The following is an 18,101-nucleotide window of genomic DNA, read 5'->3' as shown; positions in this document are numbered from 1 at the left end:
TTTCTCTGTGATTATTTCACTGTTTGCTCATTCATTTGGAGATCAGGATCTGCTTTCATCTTTAGCCTGAATTACAATGAACACCATAAATTGCATTTTTTTATTTTATGTTTGCATTTTTATGTAAATGAGTGTCTGGTTTCATTTTGCAGTAAATGTTTAATCTTTTCATCACTTACAGTAAACATCTTTAGGTCTATTCCGTACTGATGATCTTGAGTCATGTACAATTGAACTTTGAATTTTTACTTACAGTAAAATTGGTGCAGATAGATGACTCCAATGGATACAAATATAAATATGGCTATGACAGAAATCACCACAACTATCAGCATATAGCCTGTATGAAAAAAATCCAATGCTTTAAGTCATGTTTATATTGTGATAAAGATGTGCTTAATATTTGATCTCTGGCTCACCTGCTGTGATGTTTGTTGTGGTTTCAGCAGGGTGGTATGTTGTTACTCTAGATGTAGGCACTACAGCTACTGCTGTTATAATAATATAAGAGAGTTACATTTCAGAGAGTAAATAACTTACATCATGGAGAAATAAAGCTGCACGATGAAATGACAAATCTGTATTTTCATTGGGGGAGGAAAGTTTATTAACCTGTGTTATAGCTCTACTCTATAAAGCATCAGTTTTTCTGGCTTTCCCTAACCCTGCGCTGAAAGGTCGCATATGCAGGCTGCATAAGTCATCAAGCCTAGTTTATTTAAGTTAACTGAGCATTACATTCGCAAGTCATAAGCATATTAAAACAATTTACGATTAACTAAGAATAATAGTTAACTTTATAATTGTTCATATTCTGAAATAATAATAATAATAATAATAATACATTTTATTTAAAGGCGCCTTTAAGAATGGCTGTTGAATTGGGGCTGAGAAATAGACGAAGACGGCTGATGTTCTGTAGGTGAAAGTATGCAGAGCGGGTGATATTATTTACATGTTTTTCAAAAGACAAAGTGCTATTGAGGACAACACCCAGACTCTTAACCTGAGAGGATGGAGATATTGTTGAGTTGTCAATGGAAATTGTGAAGCTATTAGATTTTGACAAATTGGATTTTGTGCCAACAAGAAGAACCTCTGTTTTATCAGTATTTAATTTGAGAAAATTGTGTGAAAACCAGGATTTAATCTCTTCTAGACAATCTGAGAGAGCGGTTGACAGAAGAGTAGAATTTGGTTTGGATGATAAGTAGAGATGGGTGTCGTCCGCATAGCAATGAAAACTAATACCATATTTCCTGAAGATGTTACCAAGGGGTAGTAAGTAAATGATAAATAAAAAGGGGCCCAGAACAGAGCCTTGAGGGACACCAGCAATGACAGATAACGAGTATGACCTGAAATTTTTGAGCTGAACAAATTGAGTGCGTCCGGAAAGAAAGGATCTAAACCAGGTAAGAGGAATGCCAGTGATACCTATAGAGTGTAATCTATCTAAGAGAACATGATGGGAAATTGTATCAAAGGCTGCACTTAGATCGAGTAAGATGAGTAATGATAAGAGTTCAGTGTCAGCTGCCATCAGTAGGTCATTAATGACTTTTACCATGGCGGTCTCTGTACTATGCAAAGGTCGAAAACCGGACTGGAATTTTTCGAACAGACTATTCTTTAAGAGGTGAGCATGTACCTGAGATGCAACAGCCTTTTCCAAGATTTTTGAAAGGAAAGGTAGATTGGAGATTGGGCGAAAATTTGAAAAATTAGTCTTGGAGTTATAACTGCGACTTTAAAAGATGAAGGAACAACCCCAGAAGTCAAAGAAGAATGAATAATATTGGTTACTATACCAGATAGAGTGGGTAAGCAGGCTTTAACTAAGTGAGTAGGGAGTGGGTCTAACTGACAAGTGGAAGACTTAGATTGTCGGATGAAACGTGATATTTCTTCAACAGTTGGGAGCTCAAAGCTACAAAATGAAGAGAGAGGTGAGTCATGGTAAAGCAGAAACGGGAGATCGCATGCCAGGCTATTTTGGGGAGCCAATTGTTGATGGATTTTGTCAATTTTAGTTATATAGAAAGTCATAAATTTATTACACAAGTCATTTGATTATAAGAGGGAAGGAAGGCTATCAGGAGGCCGTATGATGTTATTAACTGTTGTAAACAGAGATCTAGTGTTCCCTTCGTCTGACCTAATTAAAACAAAGTAATAATCAGATTTAGCTGTCAGAAGAGCATTCGGTAACACTTTATTTTACGACCCGCAAAGTACCGCGTAATTAAACCGAATTTACAGCGTACCTATTTGTAACAACAGAGTACCTCTACAGTACGTACTTGTAGTTATAAGGGGACAATATTTTAAGTTTGGGGGTAATAAGGGGGTAAGAATATATGGAAAATTTTTCTCTATATATTACGTCGTATGTATGGCTTACGTCTATGGGTAATATGGTCTATGTGTAATATGTTTTTTTTTTTTTATATTTGCTACTTACCTGATGAAGTGTTTTGTATAGCCTACAGTTGATGTCTACAAGCCACGTCGGAAAATAAAATATAACACACAATAAAAATAATAGCAACTTGTACCTCTTTGATCTGTATGTATACATGAGCTACCAGGTAACTCTTATATTTGCGGGCTGTAAATTAAAGTGGGGCTTATTCCCCGCTTGTTCTGTGTATGTACCAAGTAACTCTTATATTTGCGGGCTGTAAATTAAAGTGGGACTTATTCCCCGATTGTTCTGTGTATGTACCAGGTAACTCTCATATTTGCGGGCTGTAAACTAAAGTGGTGCTTTGTTCACCTCTTGTTATAAATGTTATAGGGTAAATACCATAAACATACAGAATTTTGTTATTTTTATTTTAAAACAAATTATTTCAAAACATCTTTAAAACACTATAGTTGTCAGGAATCGGGACAAAAAGCGAGGAACACGAAGGAGGATGCAGATGCAGGTTACGAACAAAAATGACATTTATTCAAATAAATAATATCAAACAAAACACAAGCAAACCAACAGGCAGGTAAAACTGAAACAAAACAGAACACGGAGCACAACTGACAGGTAACAGGCGACGATGAACCGGTGAGTGAATGACAGAAAACAAGGGTATAAATAACTTCCTGCTTCGCTACTGTTCGGACGCTTTTACTTGCGCTCTGTGCTTTGCGCTTTTTCTTTTTCGCTTTTATCTTTTGATTCAACTACCAGCAGTTCAGCACAGTGCTCAAACTAAACAATTGGGCACTCACACTAAAACTACAAATTCCTGGAACTATATTGATATTTGGAACATTCAACAATCTTGGGGAATTTGTCAAAGCGGTCTACCAGTCTGCTATTGCCGGCAGCTGACAATCCTAAAACAGGACAACACAGCTGCCCACACTCAAACAGAAGAAAAGAAGAAAGAATGCCTTCTTCTGGATCTAAATCCACCTGCTGCTCAAATTGCCACAGACTTTTACAAAAGATTGCAGTTCTCGAAACAAAGTTACTTGTGGCGCTGCCGACCCTGCCAGAACATACAGCGGAGCTTCATCGTGGTCCTTCTCAACATAAAGCTGGTGAGTCCTGTGAACCTAATGCTTTTAAACAGGTCATAGTGAGCTCAGAGAAACCTAAAGAAATTGAGGACACAAACCGATGGCATAAACAGGGTGCGAGACCCAAAAGTGCTCAAGACATTAGACTGTCACGAGTGTCACAAATTGCTGCATTAGCATCATCTACCCCAGATATGGGTACAACTCGAGTAGCCAATATTGGTATTCTACCACCCCCTGTACGGCTTGAAAATAGATTTGAAGCACTAATGAGTTTGGGTGAAGAATCCCCAAATGTTAATGGACACAGATCACGTCAGCCAGTAGCTTACAGAGCTAACAGACGCTCAACATCATATAGGCAGCGGCGCTCCGCTCAGACAGCAGCCGAGCCAAACACGCTGATAGTGGGTGACAATATTATCAGAAACTTTGAAAGCAAGGCTACCCGTACATACTGTTTTCCTCGGGCAACGGTTTCTGATGTTAACAAGGAACTTTGCAACATTCTGATGAAACATAAGTCTGTCAGTCGGATTGTCATACATGTGGGAAAGAATGATATTCGAAAAGAGCAGTCTGAGCTCCTTAAGGGGGATTTCAATGAACTTTTTGAAACACTTACAAGACTGAAAGTTCAATTTTTCATCAGTGGACCTCTTCCAGCCCGAGGAACAAATATGTTTTCTCGTCTACTAAGCTTAAATTCATGGCTGCAAAAAACCTGCACCATGAGAGGACTGAATTACATTGACAACTTCAATATCTTCTGGAGTCAAAGGCAACTTTTTAACACAGATGGTATCCACCCAAACAAACTAGGTGCTAGGTTGCTTAAAGACAATATCTTTTTCTCCATACATCATCCATCAGCTGAGTGTGCCAGTCCACTACTGAACAGTGGAAATGACCACAGGATTTTACACCAGCACCTGGATGGACATTCAGATGACAAGGATAAAACTCTGCAGTCACAACTACTGTTCACAGACACAGCTCAGGCTGAGCCCTGCCCACAGACCTCGCTACAGCTGGATTGTGAATCAACACCCAAGGACGTTTCTGTTGATAATGACCAGAGGAATGATAACACTCCCTCCCAGCCTTCAGGAACACCAGAATCACAGCTGATGTCGTCACACTCTCTCTCCCTCTCTCCAACATCACCACTTCTGGGCTTTTCAGAGAAAATGGAGAAACTGGTATCTGCTGGAACAAAGCTCTCCCACTCTATTGCTGCGAGTCCCCAAATATCAACCAAGAAACGGCGGGCTCCTCAACCACAAAAGCCTTCGGGCCCAGCCCGCCCTCCCCCTCCATCTCAGAGAGCACTCCGACCTCTGCCTCAACGTCAGGGATCACACCAGCCCTCATCTGCAAACAGCACTGGTAACTGATGTGTGTTGGGTTCCCGCTACGTCAGCAGTAACAATCATAAATATTTTAAGAACAAGCGGGCGCCCGATGTCCCTTTAGCTTTCCCTATCTCTATCCTGACATGTGATAGAAAGATGAAGGCCGTCTCCAGCCGCACAGCAATTCTATCTAATCTACTGCCTATTATACGTCATTCTGAGATTGATACAGTTCCAAAACCAGTTACTGTTAAGTTAGCACTTCTGAACATCCGTTCACTAAAGAACAAATCCTTTTTAGTTAATGATCTTATCACCACTAACAACCTGGACTTTATGTTTCTAAATGAAACTTGGTTAGATGACAGCTGCAGTGCTACAGTCCTCAATGAATCAGCCCCACCCAACTTTACCTTTATAAGTGTATGTAGAGCTGTTAGAAGGGGTGGAGGAATAGCTGCTTTATTCAAAGATGCCTTTCAATGCAAGCAAGTGTTACTTGGTGATTACCAGTCTTTTGAATATTTGTGTATTGCTCTAAAAGGTACACCACGCATTCTGTTTACAATTATTTATAGACCTCCCAAATACACCTCAGCATTTGTTGATGAATTCACAGAACTTTTGTCAACAATTTCCTCTGAATTTGATTATTTTGTTATTGCTGGAGATTTCAATATTCATATAGACAATTCAGAAAACAATACTGCGATTGAACTGTTAAATGTTTTAAACACTTTTGATCTGACCCAGCACGTGCAAGGTCCTACACACAATCGGGGACACACTCTTGATCTGCTCATTAGCAAGGGTCTAAACATTTCATCCACTGTAATCAAGGATGAAGCGCTATCTGACCATTTCTGTGTTTACTTTGATTTATTGATCTGTCCTGCCACTGATGCTAGATCTGTCTATATCAAAAAAAGGTTCATAAATGAGAACACCAGTGAGGTATTTATGAATGCTATGTCAATGTTGCCAAACATATCCGCAGACTCGGTTGATGTTCTCCTTGAAAACTTTAACATAAAAGTTAAAGATGCTATTGATGATATAGCTCCAGTAAAGGTCAGGGTAATCACTGGCAGACGTAAAGCACCCTGGAGAAACACAACAGCAGTACAGCACATGAAAAGAACATGCAGAAAAGCTGAACGTATGTGGCGGAAAACAAAACTTGAAGTACATTATAGCATCTATAAGGACAGTCTTCGTGCTTTCAATGTAGAACTAGGCACAGCTAGACAGACCTTCTTCTCCAATATTATAAATAACAACATAAACCACACTCGCACTCTTTTTGCTACTGTAGAGAGACTAACAAACCCCCCAAATCAAGTTCCTAGTGAAATGCTCTCTGACAACAAATGCAATGAGTTTGCTAAGTTTTTCTCTGAGAAGATCAGTAATATCAGAATGGCAATCAATACGACCTCAAATTGTACTGTGGTCAGTCAGATATCATTGCAACAACCTCAGAAATTAGCCATTCTCTCAGAATTTGACATAATTGATATAAAAACCTTGGAAGAAACAGTACAACATCTTAAAGCATCAACTTGCAGCCTTGACACTCTCCCCACATCTTTTCTCAAAAAGGTGCTTAACTGCTTAGAAACTGACCTCTTAAAAATAGTAAACACCTCTCTGATCACAGGCACTTTTCCAGAGTCATTAAAAACAGCAGTTGTAAAGCCTCTCCTAAAAAAATGTAACCTAGACAAAACCATACTTAGCAACTACAGACCTATCTCAAATCTTCCGTTTATAAGCAAGATCGTTGAAAAGGTTGTTTTCAATCAGCTGAACAAATTCTTAAACTCAAATGGCTATCTGGACAACTTTCAATCTGGTTTCCGTCAGCATCACAGCACAGAGACAGTGCTCATAAAGATAATAAATGATATTCGCTTAAACTCTGATTCAGGTAAAATATCAGTGCTGGTGCTACTAGATCTTAGTGCTGCCTTTGACACAGTAGATCACACCATACTCTTACATAGACTTGAAAACTGGGTAGGGCTCTCTGGGATAGTTCTCAAATGGTTTAAAACATACCTACAAGGAAGAGGTTACTATGTGAACATAGGTAACCATAAATCTGAGTGGACATCCATGACATGTGGAGTCCCACAGGGTTCAATTCTTGCACCGCTTCTGTTTAATTTGTATATGCTCCCACTTGGTCAAATAATGAAAAAGAACCAAATTGCTTACCACAGCTATGCAGATGACACCCAGATATACTTAGCCCTGTCACCCAATGACTACAGCCCCATTGACTCTCTATGTAAATGCATTGATGAAATTAACTGTTGGATGCGTCAAAACTTCCTCCAGTTAAACAAAGACAAAACCGAAGTCATTGTATTTGGAAATAAAGATGGAACTCTCAAAGTTAACACATACCTTGACTCTAGGGGTCTAAAGACACAAAATAAAGTCAGAAATCTTGGTGTAATTTTAGAGTCTGACCTTAATTTCAGTAGTCACGTGAAAGCGATAAGCAAATCAGCTTACTACCATCTCAGAAATATTGCCAGAATTAGATGTTTTGTCTCAAGACAGGACTTAGAGAAACTTGTTCATGCTTTCATCACCAGCAGGGTGGATTACTGCAATGGACTTCTTACTGGGATCCCCAAAAAGACCATTAGACAGCTGCAGCTCATACAGAACGCTGCTGCCAGAATTCTGACCAGAACCAAAAAATCTGAGCACATCACTCCAGTCCTCAGGTCCTTACACTGGCTTCCTGTTACATTTAGAATAGACTTTAAAGTATTGTTACTCGTTTATAAATCACTTCATGGCTTAGGACCCAAATACATGACAAATATGCTAACTGAATATAAACCTAACAGATTACTCAGATCATTAGGATCAGGTCAGTTAGAAATACCAAGGGTTCACTCAAAACAAGGTGCGTCAGCATTTAGCTTTTATGCCACCTCTAGCTGGAATCAACTTCCAGAAGAGATCAGATGTGCTTCAACAGTAAACACTTTTAAATCTAGATTAAAAACACATCTGTTTAACTCTGCATTTACTGAATGAGCACTGTGCTGCTTCACACTGACTGCACCTTTAACTCAAGTCACTTTTACTCCTGTTTTATTCTTTTTAACATTTTAAACTGTTTTATTAAAATCACATTTATTTTCTTTAATTGTTATTTTAAATTCTCATGTATCTTTGTCTTTATTGTGATCTTATCGTGTAAATCTTATTTTTACATTTTCTTTTTCTTTTTTATATATTGTTTTCTCATTTCTGTGTAAAGCACTTTGAATGACCTTTGTGTATGAAATGTGCTATACAAATAAACTTGCCTTGCCTTGCCTAAATACAGAGACACTCAAACAAGGAACAGGTGTAATGAGTTAATGTAATCAGTCAATGAAAGTCCAGGTGACAAGGATCAGAGACAAACCCAAAACATGACACGGATCGAACCGTGACATAAGCCCCCCCATAAGGAGTGGCTTCCAGACACTCCACCACGACACAAAAACACAAGTCCAGGTGGGCGGATCTGGGGGAGGGACGGAGGGCTCAGAAGCCCAGGCGGAACCGGCAGAGCGGAAGTCCAGGGCGGGTCCATCCACAACGAACGACCATCCCTGGACCAAACAGCGCTCTTCTTCGGCCATCTTGGGCCAGGCAGAGAGTTCAACCACAGAGGGAACCGGCTTAGAAGATTCGACCATTGAGGGGAACCAAAGATTCAACCGTCACAGGAATCGACCCAGGAGGTTCAACCATTAGAGGAACTGACTTGGAAGGTTCGACCATCACAGGAACCGACGTAGAAGATTCGACCATTACAGGAGCCGACTCGGAAGACTCAACCAACACAGGAATCCACCCAGAAGGCTTGACCGCTACAGGAACCGACGTAGAAGGTTCAACCGTCACAGGAACTGACCTTGTCCCCACCGTTGCGTAACCCGCTGCATCCATGTATGACCGGTTCATCTGTCAGGAATTGGGACAAAAAGCGAGGAACACGAAGGAGGATGCAGATGCAGGTTACGAACAAAAATGACATTTATTCAAATAAATAATATCAAACAAAACACGAGCAAACCAACAGGCAGGTAAAACTGGAACAAAACAGAACACGGAGCACAACTGACAGGTAACAGGCGACGATGAACCGGTGAGTGAATGACAGAAAACAAGGGTATAAATACACAGACAATCAAACAAGGAACAGGTGTAATGAGTTAATGTAATCAGTCAATGAAAGTCCAGGTGACAAGGATCAGAGACAAACACAAAACATGACACGGATCGAACCGTGACAATAGTAAAGCCAACACTTAATGTTTATTATCACATAACTTTTATTTAAAATAAAAAGTCATGACATTTTTCATTGTTTTTGCGGCTTGGCTTTCTCTGTTGGTGTTCTTGTCCACTCGGATGATGAGTTGATGTCGTCTCACAAATGCTGTTCTGCATTACATATAAAAAACATAAATGAAAGCCTTCAGTTTTCTTCACTGTGCCTTGACAGAAACAGAGTTTTCTGAGCCAGTTACTTTAATAACTTTAGGCTAACTTATGTGCTAGCTAACCTGCTACCGTTAGCTGGCAACTTTCTTGAAAAAACATTGTTTGAAATGCGTGAGTCAACAAAACCAGTTACCTTATCCAGCATGCGGATCCTGCTGACATCACTCGCAGCCGTACTCCACAGTGTAGAACGTTTTTAAAACCTCTTAAAGAAATTTCACCTCAGGATCGCGTTCCAGCAAACCTCCTGCAGACGGCCGCGCGCTCTACACCTGCGCAGTAGCCTACGCATGTAGTCGTCTTTTGCTTTAGCGGGAGCTGATATCTGCTGTTTCATTCTGGTTTGCCATTGCATAAATTATATTTGGCAAAAATACTTGTGTTTACAGTAAATAAATTGCAAAGCACCACTTCAAATATGTACGCAAATGTAGGAGTTTCCTGGTAAATAGGGAATAAGTTGCTATTTTTATTGTACTTACCTTTAAAAAAAGATAACCACATTAAATCAGCTGGACTTTTGTTATTAAAAGCAATAAATATAGGCAACTAAAATAAAAATAATGTGCTGTTATATTTATTTGCAGATGTGGCTCGTAGACATTGACTGTATACAACATTCAGTAGTCAATATGAAAAATTCACAATAAAAAAAATAAAAAAATAAAACATAATTTCCCCATAGACTTGACTAAGTCATACATACCACGTAATATTACAATAGGTACCCTGTTGTTATAAAATACTTAGAGTATAAATAATTTATAATTCTTCATATTCCTACCCCCTTATTACCCCAAACTTAAAATATTATTCCCTTATACCTACAAGTACGTACTGTAGAGGTACCCTGTTGTTACAAATAGGTACCCTGTAAATTCGGTTTAATAACGCAGTACTTTGCGGTTCGTAAAATAAAGTGTTACCAAAAGGACAAGTTTGATTTAACATTAAGATTACTCACTAGTTGTTATGACTGTTGTTGTAGTAGTTGCAGTGGTAGATGATGTTGAAACTGCAGAGAGAATGTAGTATTACATAAATACAATAGTATTAATATAGCAGGTGATGATAATCATTTATAAAACAATAACTTACTCTGAACTGTTACTGGATCTGAACGTGGAGATGACATGAGACCTTGTGATATATACACAGTGTAGTAGCAGGTTATGATGACAGATGACCTCTGACCTACTGACCATTCAATGATGTCAGATCCAGTGAGTGATAGTTGACATGATCTGCTCTGTTTACTTTCTCTTCCATCTATTATGAAGTAACACTCCTCCATCTTCTGATTCTCACTGTTACTACAGTCCAGCTGTACTGTGTCTCTGTCCATGATAACTGAAGAAGACACTGACAACTTGGCCTGAGGAAAACCTAAAAGAAAAATCTCTGATTTACCTTAAAGTGGAGATTGGGGTTGTTTGTCACAAGTTTTACTCTAGTGAAAATTTCTCAGTTATGATTTCTAAACAATAACTTACTCTGAACTGTTACTGTTACTGGATCTGAACGTGGAGATGGCATGAGAACTTGTGAGGTATACACAGTGTAGTAGCAGGTTATGATGACAGATGACCTCTGACCTCCTGACCAAATAATGATGTCAGATCCAGTGAGTGATAGTTGACATGATTCGCTCTGTTTCCTGTTATTTTCTCTTCCATCTATTGTAAAGTAACACTCGTCCATCTTCTGATTCTCACTGTTACTACAGTCCAGCTGTACTGTGTCTCTGTCCATGATAACTGAAGAAGACACTGACAACTTTGCCTGAGGAAAACCTGAATAAATCATTAGAGAAAAAATATGTTTACCTTAAATTGGAGAATGGGGTTGGTTGTCACAAGTTTCAATCAAGTGAAACTTTCTCAGTTATGATTTCCAAACAATAACTTACTCTGAACTGTTACTGTAACTGGATCTGAACGTGGAGATGTTATGGTATCTTGTGATATATACACAGTGTAGAAGCAGGTTATGATGACAGATGACCTTTGACCTCCTGACCAAATACTGATGTCAGATCCAGTGAGTGATAGTTGACATGATCTGCTCTGTTTACTTCTGCTATCATCTACTATGAAGTAACACGTGTCCATCTTCTGATTCTCACTGTTACTACACTCCAGCTGTACTGTGTCTCTGTACATGATAACTGAAGAAGACACTGACAACTTTGCCTGAGGAAAACCTAAATATACACAATTAATTTATTCAAAATGTATTATTTATGTATTTTCTTTTATAGTGGAAACACTCTCAAGTTTTATTTCAATAAATATTAAGGTAATTTAACAATTTAGAATGTGTTATTAATCTGTGAAGTAAGTTTCTTCTCTCAAAGCTGTCACTGGGACAGCACCCAATAAAAAGGTCCTAATATGTACCATATTTAGGTACACAGGAATGTACACTTGGACTTTTCGGTACAAATGTGTACTTTTTAAAAGGGTACCGCCCCAGTGACATTTTGCATATCCCCACGTGTCAAGCATACAGTCTGTTTGACTCAACCAGAAACTGTACAGTAAGTGTCAACAAAATCTCACAGTAACTTCACAGACTGTAGCAACATGATTTCATAACTTCACAGACACTATAATAAATCATATTCATCTAGCCTATTACACTTTATGCAGTGTCAGGGGTCTCCAACCTTTTTGTGAGCAAGGGTTACCACAATAGATAAAACAATCTGGAGGGCTACTTTTTGATATAGTCTACTCAAAACCTTTTTGTTTTACTTGTTGATTTTATTGTACTTGTTAATATGTTTTAGTAATGTTTAAAATGTTAACATACAGAATAGAAGCCAAGCTAATATTAAAAAATGTACAACCCCAAATCAGAAAAAGTTGGGACACTGTAGAAATTGTGAGTAAAAAAGGAATGGAATAATTAGCAAATCTCATAAACTTATATTTTATTCACAATAGAATATAGATAACATATCAAATGTAGAAAGTGAGACATTTTGAAATGTCATGCTAAATATTATCTCATTTCGGATTTCATGAGAGCTCCACATTCCAAAAAAAGTTGGGACAGGTGGCAATAAGAGGCCGGAAAATGTAAATGTAAATATAAAGGAACAGCTCGAGGAGGACCAATGTTTAGGAATGGGAATGTTGGCCCATTCTTGTCTAAAACAGGCTTATAGTTGCTCAACTGTCTTAGGCCTTCTTTGTCACATCTTTCTCTTTATGATGCGCCAAATATTTTCTGTGGGTGACAGATCTGGACTGCAGGCTGGCCATTTCAGTACCCGGATCCTTCTTCTATGCAGTCTTGACATTGTAATTGATGCAGTGTGTGGTCTGGCATTGTCATGTTGGAAAATGCAAGGTCTTCCCTGAAAGAGACGACGTCTGAATGAGGGCATATGTTGCAGGGCCGGCCCTGGCCAATTTGCTGCCCTAGGCAAGATTTCACCTGGTGCCCTTTAGAATCACAGAATCACAATTGTGTTACAATCATTTTGCTCATAAACTTATACAGAAACACAACTGCACAGCTTTGTCTTTTTTCTTTATTTTGAAAATATTTTGGAAACAAACACAAACACACACGCACGCACGCATACTGTGGCTATACTGCACTGAAGCGGCAGTTTAAAATACAAACCCAGAATTTAGCGAACGTCAAGAACAACAAAGCGGAAACAACAATCAGACCGAGACGCGGGATTTACATAACGTTACACGGACCATGTTTAAATTTCAATGTTTCTGGACAGAAATACCAACTTGTTCACTTTGTTTGGTATTAATAAGCTGCGCATTGGAGTGCTGGCTGCTCCCCGCGGTGCTGAAGACCAAGACCCGCTCTGACGGAGTACTGGTGGCACTTATGCACAGATATTGCATAATCTATTGGAAAGCGGACGAGTCATTAGTTGGGTTAGTAAAATAACGAAACTATAGATTTTAAATAGAAGAAAAAAATTTTTTTGGTAAAGAGATATATTTTTTTTAAAGTTTAAAAATGCACAACTCTTCTCAAGTGGAAGAAAGCTATACTTTTCCCCTTACGTGCAACCTATCGGAAAGCGCAGATGAATTCGTTGGGTTAGTAACGAAATTATAGATTTAAGTACAAAATAGAATTTATATAAAGAGAAATGTTGAAATAAAAAGTGCAGAACTCTTCTTAAGTGAAAGTAATAAAGTAAAATAACGAATAATAATTATATAATAACGAATAATAGTTTCCAATGGCTTGCACGTAAATATCTGTGCATGTGCCACCAGTACTCCGTCCGAGCGTGTCTTCAGCACCGCGGCCAGCACTTATTAATACCAAACAAAGTGAACAAGTTGGTATTTCTGTCCAGAAACATTGAAATTTAAACATGGTCTGTGTAACATTATGTAAATTCTGCATCTCGGTCTGATTGTTGTTTCCGTTTTCTTTGTCTTGACGTTCGCTGAATTCTGGGTTTATATTTTAAACTGCCGCTTCAGTGCAGTATAGAGCTATTTAACAAGCACGATCTTCCGAGATACTATGCTACTAATAATTCATTAATAACTGCTGTTTTCTTGTGCAGAATTAAATATTTATAGTAAAATGTTTATATACATATATTAAAAAAATAATAATTTGGGCGCACGGACGCCCCAAGGGGTCGGCGGCGCCCTTAGCATTTGCCTATTCCGCCTATGCCCAGGGCCGGCCCTGATATGTTGCTCTAAAACTTGGATAAACCTTTCAGCATTGATGGTGCTTTTCCAGATGTGTAAGCTGCCCATGCCACACGCACTCATGTAACCCCAAACCATCAGAGATGCAGGTTTCTGAAATGAGTGCTAATAACAACTTGGGTTGTCATTGTCCTCTTTAGTCCGGATGAAATGGCGTCCCAGTTTTCCAAAAAGAACTTCAAATTTTGATTCGTCTGACCACAGAACAGTTTTCCACTTTGCCAAAGTCCATTTTAAAAGAGCCTTGGCCCAGAGAAAACGCCTGCGCTTCTGGGTCATGTTTAGATATGGCTTCTTTTTTGACCTATAGAGTTTTAGCTGGCAACGGCAAATGGCACGGTGGATTGTGCCGTCTAAGGACCCGAAGATCACGGGCATCAGATATGGTTTTCAAGCCTTGACCCTTACGCACAGAGATTGTTCCAGATTCTCTGAATATTTGGATGATATTATGCACCATAGATGATGATAACTTCAATCTCTTTGCAATTTTTCTCTGAGAGACTCAGAAAACTATTTTTCGCCGCAGCATTGGGGGAATTGGTGATTCTCTGCCCATCTTGACTTCTGACAAACACTGCCACTCTGAGAGGCTTTTTTTATACCCAATCATGTTGCCAATTGACCTAATAAGTTGCTAATTAGTCCTTAAGTTGTTCCTTATATGTACATTTTCTGGCCTCTTATTGCTACCTGTCCCAACTTATTTGGAATGTGTAGCTCTCATGAAATCCAAAATGAGCCAATATTTGGCATGACATTTCAAAATATCTCACTTTCAACATTTGATATGTTATTTATATTCTATTGTAAATAAAATATAAATTTATGAGATTAGTAAATTAATCCATTCCTTTTTTTCTCACAATTTCTACAGTGTCCCAACTTTTTCTGATTTTGGGTTGTAATAAATAAATATTACAATTGAGACTATTAACACAATGTGCGTTTGGAGGGCACCGCACAGACTCTGTGGGGGCAACCTGGTGACCGCGGGCACCATGCTGGAGAGACCACTGTGAGTCTGAGCTGCACCTGCTAATTGTCAGTTACATTTTATTCTGCAGTCCTTTTTCACAAAACAGATTGTTTCACATCAGCGTTACAAAAACACATTCACTCAAGATTCTGTCATCTTTAATCTCCCTCATGTCATTTCTGACACAAATTACTTTCTTCCATAGAACACAACAGGTGTAAGAATATCCTGAACACCAGATCTGATCCTCCCTTTACGCAAAGTATGCAAGGTGCAAAGGGCCCTTAACCAAAAGGGGGCACCCTTACTCTTAACTTCATGCAGCGTTGCACAGACTGATTGCCGTGTGACATCACTGTGCTGAGAGAGGCATTTGAAAGCATAACAAGCAGTCTGATCTCACAATTTCCATCCAGAGAAAGAAAAGTCAAAAAGCGACATGAAGGTGAAGTAAAAAGATTAAGAACATAATAATGTTGATGGGGCGGTTGTCCAGAACAGGGTTTAGATTAATCCAGGACTAGGTCTTAGTTATGCAAGCTGTTGTATGACTCCTGTCAGCATTTTAAAACAATGCACATTTAGATCATTATTGATATATTTTGGTGTTTACCACTTCAGTAAACTATATTGGTTATGCCTTAGTTTTTTTAGCAAATTGGAAAATTGTTTGTTTTTCTGACAGCTATTGCCAAACGTTTCGGGACACCCCTCCAAATCGTTGAATTCAGGTGTTCCAATCACTTCCAGTGAAAGGAACCTTTAATGCTTCATCATATCAAAAAATTTTGGACAATTCCATGCTCCCACCTTTGTGGGAACAGTTTGGGGATGGCCCCTTCCTGTTCCAACATGACTGTGCAGCAGGGCACAAAGCCAGGTCCATAAAGACAAGGATAAGCAAGTTTGTGAGCGCACATACTTTTCTCTCCCCGCCACCACAGCCGAATGTTTTGATAAGGTGAAAAGGGAAATTCTGGCCCTCTTGGGTTTGTCTCCAATATGCGCTGCTCAGTACTTCTGATATAAGCCCCATCTGCCAGCCCATGCCCAGGCCACTGAACTCATGCTGCTGGAGGGGGATCCAACAGCCAGGCAGGTGGCACAACACATTGTCATCGACTATCTGCTTCAGGTTTAAGAATCCCACCTTGGAGCTCCTTGAGTCTATCGAGCTGGCAGATGCTGCTCTACAGCAGGAGCGATACAAGCCGGAGGGCACCCAGCGACAAATAGGCAGCCCAACGTCTCCCTCACTTCGGGATGAGCTCATGTTAACAGAGGCATCCACACCTCCTGTACGAACCTGGCTGGCAGGCTGCATTGTTCACAGCAATCTGCCAGATGAAGCTTTAGAAGCTGACATCAAGATCAACAGGAATCTGTTTCAGGCCCTCTTGGATTCAGGCAGTGCAGTAAGCCTGGTCCAGTCAAACATTCTATCCCCACAAGTGGAGTCTAAAGCCTTTCTTCCTATAACATGTGTCCATGCAGACACACGACAAGTATCAGCTCGCAGAGTGACCATTTTGGCTGGCCCAGGCGCCTGCCTAGTGGAAGTAGAAGTGAGGACGGACCTTCTGGTTTCCATGCTGCTCAGGTGAGACTGGCCCGATTTTGACCGCCTGCTTGCCGCCGCGACACCGCCTGCCTGCCCTAGAGGGAGCCGCCTAAAGGCCAGTTCACACTGGTCAGACAACTACCAACTCCAACAGACACCAACAGATACCAACAGACACCAACAGACAACCACATTCTAAAGTCTCATTTACTTTGATCCAACAACTGCCAACAGGGGTTTCACACTGGTCAGACAGACTCCTGGCTGTCTGACCAGTGTGAAGTGGCCTTAAGACAGCCCGCCCTTCTGACCTCTGACAGCAGGAGAGATGGTGAGTCACCCTCCCAAGATCCTAACCCTTTTTATGATGTGTTCCAACAGTTGACGGGAGGCGGCTCATTCACCAAGGAACAATGTGGGGATAACAGGCTGAAGCACCGTCATCGAGGCCAAGGAAGTTCATCCTGACCCCCATTCTCTCCAACACTTCATTGTCCAGAAAGACCTGCTCTATTGTGTCGCTCAGCAAAGGGGGCGGAGAAATTGTTGTTAGTCGTGCCATGCACAAGGATGAGACCCTACTAGAACTGGCACATTCACACCCCATTGCAGGACATCTGAGTGCCCTTCGAGGGCATCGAGATGGACCTTGTGGGGCTGCTGCCCAAGTCTGCCTGAAGACATGAACTTGTAATTGTTGTAAACTTGTAAACTTGTTGTAAACTTGTAAACCTGGTAATTGTTGACTATGCCACTCAGTATCCAGAGGCAGTCCCAATCCGAAAAGCCACTGCCAAAACCATCGCCCAGATGCTCTTCCTGCTCTCCAGCCGAGTCGCAATCCCAAAGGAGATGTACTGGGTAATGGCTTCATGTCCCTCCAGCTGAGTCGTCATTCTAGTGTAGATGTACTGGCTAATGGCTGGCCTTTGCAGTTGAGTACGAGCCTCTACCATCCCCAGACCGATGGCTTGGTGGAATGATTTAACCAGACCCTGAAAACACATTCTAAGATGTGTGGCTGCGAAGGACAAGCACGACTGGGACCTCATGATACCCTAGGTCCTCTTTGATCCCCAAAGTTTCCCAGGCCTCAACTGGTTTACCCCATTCCAGCTCCTCTTCGGCCAGCAACCCCGCGGCCTCCTGAACATGGCAAATGAAGCCTAGCATATGGTAAAACATATGGTACAACAAATGCTGAAGTTAGGGGTAATAGAACTTTTACACAGCCCATGGTCCAGCGTGGTCATGATGGTCCCAAAGCCTGAAGGCACCCTCTGCTTCTGCAATGACTTCCGTCACCTCAACAAGGTTTCTGAATTCGACAAACACCCCGTGCCTAGAGTTGATGAGCTGCTTTTATCAAATTTCCACTTTAAGAAAGTTTAATACAAATGTAGATAAAGCAGGGGTGGGCAACTCCTGGTCCTGAGGGCCAC

The 18,101-nt window shown here is 40.2% G+C and overlaps 1 long non-coding RNA gene across 1 annotated transcript; it reads right to left on the bottom strand.

Moving 5' to 3' along the window:
• Window positions 1-253: 253 nt before the first annotated feature.
• Window positions 254-10,419, bottom strand: LOC135719484 (uncharacterized). Its single transcript, XR_010521122.1, has 3 exons — window positions 10,369-10,419; window positions 420-491; window positions 254-340 (listed from the first exon to the last, which is right to left on the bottom strand). It is a non-coding gene; the product is annotated as an uncharacterized lncRNA (long non-coding RNA).
• Window positions 10,420-18,101: the final 7,682 nt, after the last annotated feature.

Source organism: Paramisgurnus dabryanus, chromosome 14, assembly GCF_030506205.2.
Source record: "Paramisgurnus dabryanus chromosome 14, PD_genome_1.1, whole genome shotgun sequence".
Lineage (NCBI taxonomy): Eukaryota > Metazoa > Chordata > Actinopteri > Cypriniformes > Cobitidae > Paramisgurnus > Paramisgurnus dabryanus.
The sequence above is the reverse complement of the archived record's forward strand: the minus strand, read 5'-3'. Positions and strand labels throughout refer to the sequence as shown.